The 6,035-nt window shown below is 32.6% G+C and overlaps 2 long non-coding RNA genes across 2 annotated transcripts; both read left to right on the plus strand.

Annotated features, from left to right (window-relative positions):
* The first annotated feature begins 1,964 nt into the window (after positions 1-1,964).
* LOC129903988 (uncharacterized) lies at positions 1,965-3,111 on the plus strand. Its single transcript, XR_008770342.1, has 3 exons — positions 1,965-2,387; positions 2,494-2,604; positions 2,734-3,111. It is a non-coding gene; the product is annotated as an uncharacterized LOC129903988 (long non-coding RNA).
* Positions 3,112-3,213: 102 nt separating this feature from the next.
* Positions 3,214-4,651, plus strand: LOC129903990 (uncharacterized). The gene is made up of 2 exons (XR_008770343.1): positions 3,214-4,185; positions 4,298-4,651. It is a non-coding gene; the product is annotated as an uncharacterized LOC129903990 (long non-coding RNA).
* Positions 4,652-6,035: the final 1,384 nt, after the last annotated feature.

Below are 6,035 nucleotides of genomic sequence, written 5' to 3' on the forward strand. Positions count from 1 at the left end.
ATGCTGATTGCTATTATCTTCATGACTCATAAGTTTTACGGCTATTATGTGTTACATTATTTGTTATTCATGATTCATAAGTTTTACTAATTTTTGTGGTCTTCATGATACATTATGTGTTATCCATGATTCATAAGGTTTACTGATGTTTTATGGTCTTCATGATACATTATGCATTATAACCTAATTCATAAGTTTTACTGCTATTTTTTATTGTGTTCATAATACATTAGGTGTTATAACCTAATTCATAAGTTTTATTGATATTTTTGTTTTGTTCCCGATACATTGCATGTTATTCATGTTACATAAGGTTTGCTGATTCTTTTTGTGGTGTTGATGATACATTATGTGTTATTCATTATGTTTTTAGTAATGTACAGGATACATAAGTTCACCATTTTTATCAAGATATATATTTCATGTATCATATTTTTATATATTTAGTAATGTACAGGGCTTGAAGTATGTCATCAAAAAGATCCCTTCTCACGCATTGAGATTCGGCACTATCTAAACTTCTAATTTTATTGATGATTTTCAATCAACAATAGGTGAAGAAGGGATTAAGTTGTTTAGGCAAATCATTTTTGGTCACTACCTAAATATTCCACAATGCAATTTTCAAGGTCAAATTATAAAATTTCTTCTACTTATTGAGTTGTAGTAGAAAACCCCCGATGAATTGCACATTCGTCAAGTTTAGGGTAACGTACTCCATTTTTAGATCAAGGAATTTTCTATCATTATCAATTTGCGATGTACCAATAATATCAATGATTTTCGATACCGGGATGCACCTCCCAACAGGTTGATGTCAAAATATTTTCTTGGTGCACAAACGGGTGTAAACAAAGGTCATCTAGTATAACGTTTCATTATTTGTAGATGGGAAAACAACGAAGACGTTGTTCAGATGGTTGTTCTCTACTTCATCCACACATTTATATTTTTTCAACTAGGTGATTCACCTATGTCTGTTGACAATTTTAGAATGGTAGAGGATGGTAAATATGATCAGTTCCCATGGGATAAAATCGCCTTTTCCAAATTGATGAAAGGTATGAGGCAGGAGTTTACTATTGTCAAATAGATGTATTGTTTAGGTAGCATGCCATACGCTATAAATGAATGAATTTATGAATGTGCATCTCAAGTCCCTTCTGATATTAATATAAGAGTGGGTAATCACATCCCTAGAATTCTTAATTAACGTGTTGTTGCGGTAAATCCCAAATATCAGACCTTTATGTCTAGCATTTTCAGTGAGGTATATTCCATAAAACTCCATTCATACAATGTATATATCATCTAGTATTTATCAATTATAGTACCAGATTCCTAAGATTTTATTAACATAATCTTTATTTTGTTTTCAATTATGATCTAATGCTTTACATTTAACAAATCTGATACATTCATTAATATTGAATATGATACATCATATTTTATTACTCAACCACTGATACATAATGATTTTTTGAGTTTTTTGCATTTTACTTCTGTTTCTTTTTTATTTTTCATGTTCCAACGCAAGATGAAATTTTATCCCTTGATATCCCTGGAAGTGAAGATCCTAATGTACCATCGACATCAGTTGTGAATCCCAAATGAGAGGAAGCTCAATAACTCTCTGACTTTGAGGATTTTTCAACTAAACCACCCGAAGAGTTGCTAAGGAGATTCGATCGTGTTGATGGTACATCTTCCCCACCTTCTCCCAAAAGAAGGAAGATTGTTCTTGATAAAAAGTCTATTCCGTTGAAAATGGAGATCAAAGAGAAAGATGTCCTACCCCCACAACCAATAGAAATGCATGTTCATGATGTATCAAAGGCCACAACCACTATAGAAAAATTTGTGGCAAAGACAGTGGGGGGAGGTGAAACTTCTGGAATTTCGAAACAATTTGGTTTAGCGGATGCCATTGAGTTAAAGAAGTTTATAAAGAAATACGTTATCTTTAAGTATTAGTTTTAATTAAACCAATATATTTTTAATAAGTTTATACATTCTAATTTTTGTTATTTTTCTATTAAGATTGATCGGAAGTTCAATCGACTCAAGAGTATGATTAAATCTACTCGCTCAGATATTTTGAAAGACATTGAAGAAAAAGTTAACCCATCCATAAAAGTGTAGTGTCTTTTGTTAAAATATTTGTATTTATTTGTTTCTTACAATTAAGATTTTTCCTAACATTATAGATTCCTGATCATGATAATATCGGTATATCAAGTCCAATTCAAAATATTGATTTTGTGCAATTGTTTAATGTGGTTGAAGAACCACAACCACCTACTATAGTGGAGGAGTCCATTATTAATCCAATTAAGTCTGATGCCCCTAAAACACAAGAAAAATCTCATGCATAGGAATTTACTCAGGTACATAAAAATTCTTATGTTGATACATTACTTCTGATGTATCAGATTCATCATTTCTCATTTCAACACTTATTTTGTGTAGTAATTGTTAGTCTTGTAATTTTAGGAATCTGAATCATCCAAAATTCCACAACAAGTAGATGATGTATCACCAATGCTCAAAGATTCAGATTCTGTTGATTGTGTTCAAGAGATTGCTACTACATATACATTAAAGGTAATGTATCAAAATTACTAAATTTCACAATATTAAAAAAATTGTTGCATTCCATATTGATGTATTAGATTTTTCATTTTCCATCTTAACATTTATTTTCTGAAGTAATTGTTAATTGTATACTCTTAGGAATCAGAAACTTCCAATATTCCACAACAAATACAGGATATATCACCAATGCCCAAGAAAATAGATATTGTTGAAGGTGTTGAAGAGCCTTCTGATATATATACATCAAAGGTAATGTATCAAAACAACTTTGAGATACATTTAGTATTAAAAAGTTTATTATAACTTGATACATGTCATATAGGTTAATGTATCAGATGAACAGATTTAAATCATGAAAGAATCAATTCAGGCTCCTAATATGACTAACATAAGTGAAGAAAATGTTCAGCAAGTCGAATACAGATAAATCTAAGCACAATGTGTCGATGGGCTTCTAAAATTTTATCTTGTTCAATATTTTTTAGTTTTTGGTTATTATTTCAATCCAATTACAAAAGTAAATAATTCAAAATATAGTACAGAAATAACATTTTTAATCATTCTTATTAAATAGGATTCCACAACTTCAACTTCAATATTATTCAAAATACGAGACGTGATAGATGCTCTTATATATGGACTTTCATTACTTGAAAATTCAATAACCGTTTTTAGTCATGAAGAAGATATTCAGTGCGGCTGTCTTTTACGCAATAGCCAACTTCAAGTGCTCTTTCTTTGGATTTGAAAAAATAAATTTTGTTATTGCCTTTCCTCATGATAAGAACTGATTTTATTTGATGTCATAGCCCAACAGATGCTGGAATGACGAGGTCAGTCATACATTAATAAACAGTCTCTAATACACATGTAACCAATGTATCTGATACATAAAGATATGTATCAGATACATGCAATAACATTAAATCATCAGTATAAATGGCATTCTAAACTAAATTCTTACATGTGTTAACACTTATTTATCATTTTATAGAATTAACTATTGCTTATGTTGTGCAGCACATCGATGTAATATTATACTACCTAAGAAGTCTAAAATATAGTTCGGTAATCAGTTTATATATGCAACAATAAATTATATCTTCAAAACTTATATCGAGGTGGCATACGGACAATATTATCACATTTTGGCTGAAATTTCTACACAAAGAGAGATGTCACGTGCCGTTGTTGTATATTCTCATGAGAAGTCCGTGAAGAACATAATCAAAGGTTACACAATATCGCTGGTTTGCCATTGCATTTGGTAGATGAGGTATATATCTCCATAAACTGTGATAGTAATTTTCATTGGATGCTGGTTGTTGTTGTATTGAGATATAGGTCTATACGCGTGTATGATTCATCATCTAGATCAAGAAAAAAAATCCCTTTCCCAGATATTCAAAAGTTAGCAGTAATGCTTCCAACCTACCTCCAGAATAGTGGGTTTCTTGAGCATACCAAATATATCGATTGGTCAATTCTTGATTCGTATAAGGGCAAATCTACCGACTATTTGCTTGAACCACATCACCCTTTTTGGGTTGAATATGTTCAAGGCATTGGACAACATGGAAGTGATAAATTGTGAGTATTTATCATTATGTATATTTAATTCATTATTATCCATTTTATTTTATTTAGTACTTTTAATTTTGTGTTGTGGTGTTTTCTTGGCTACTTTCGCTGAATATCTCAGTGATGGAATTCCTATCCCGTCAACTGCATTATAGGCAGATTACCTCCGCTCAAGATACGCATCACTCTTATGGAATTATGAATATGGAAAGGCAAAAGAGGTTATGTTAGTGAAAACTACGATCCTCCAAAGCTCAAGAGTGATTTCATATTTCATGCTGAAGAAGAAATGGTCAATGTCGAGTAGTTGTTTGATCTTGGTACTAGTAGAATGGAAGTTTTTCTTTTGATAGTAATATTGAAATTTAGAGTAGTTAGGTTACTGTTAGTTAACATTGCTTTGTATAAGTACTATGGCATACTATTTCGAACAACTATTATTTTAATCTTTTTTTTTATGCAATTACTTATCAAATATTATTGAATTTTAACTATCAGATTGTCATTTTTAAAGTTTTTCATCTTACTGATGTTAACTATGATACATAACATGATACCTTATATCAAATGCACCTTACAGATATATTAGTTTATTGTATCATTTCCCAATCTTAAATGAATATTTTTTGCTAAATAATTTTATTTACAATTAATTATTAGTTACATTCCATGGTGTATGTTTTCTACGGATGACATAGTCCTGATCGATAAGACCTGTAGCGGAGTTAACACTAGGCTGGAGGATTGCAGACATACCTTGGAGTTTAAAGGGTTTAAGCTGAGTAGGACCAAGACAGATTACTTAGAGTGCAAGTTCAGTGATACATCCCAGGTTGGCGCGGAAGTTAGGCTTGGTGACCAGGCCATCCAAAAGAAAAGTAGTTTCAAGTACATTGGGCCTATCATGCAAGGAAGCGGGGAGATTGATGAGGATGTCACACATTATATTAGGGCAGGATGGATGAAACGGAGGCTCAGTTCCGGTGTACTATATGACAAGAAGGTACCACCAAAACTTAAGGGCAAGTTCTATAAAATGGTGGTTAGACCAGCTATGTTTTATGGGGCGGAGTATTGGCCAGTTAAGGTCTCTCACATTCAAAAGATAAAAGTAGCCAAGATGAGAATATTGAGATGGATGTGTGGGCATACCAAGAGTGACAGAATTAGAAATGAGGCTATTCGGAACAAGATAGGAGTAGCCTCGGTGGAAGATAAGATGCGGAAAATATGACTGAGATAGTTTGGGCATCTGAAGAGGAGAGACACAGATGCCCAGTGCGGAGGTACGAGAGGTTGTCCATGGATGGTTTTAGAAGAGGTAGGGGTAGGCCGAAGAAATATTAGGGAGAGGTGATTAGATAGGAAATGGCGTAGTTACAGCTTAACGAGGACATGACCTTAGATAGGAGGGTGTGCATGACCCATATTAGGGTAGAAGGCTAGTACATAGTCTCGTTATTCTCCCGTATTAGTAGGCGCATTAGCGCACTATATTTTCTTATGCTTTGACTTCTGTTATTATCTCTCTATTACTTTCTGTATTTTGATTACTCTATTTTATCTATGTCGCTTTCATTATTTGTGTTATTCATTATTTGTTTTTTCATATCGCTTTGAACTTCTTAGCCTTATCTGACCTCTTTTTATGCTTTTTTGAGCCGAGGGACTCTCGGAAACAACCGTCCTACCTTGGTAGGAGTAAGGTCTGCATACACTTTACCCTCCCAGACCCCACATTGTGGAATTTCACTGGATTGTTGTTGTTGTTGTATCAGTTACATTGCCATAAAAACTGTTACATCTTAAGTATCAGTATTTTAAAAAAAAAGTCATCTACATTTCATTGCCAATTCTTT

This window comes from Solanum dulcamara, chromosome 9 (genome assembly GCF_947179165.1).
Source record: "Solanum dulcamara chromosome 9, daSolDulc1.2, whole genome shotgun sequence".
NCBI lineage: Eukaryota > Viridiplantae > Streptophyta > Magnoliopsida > Solanales > Solanaceae > Solanum > Solanum dulcamara.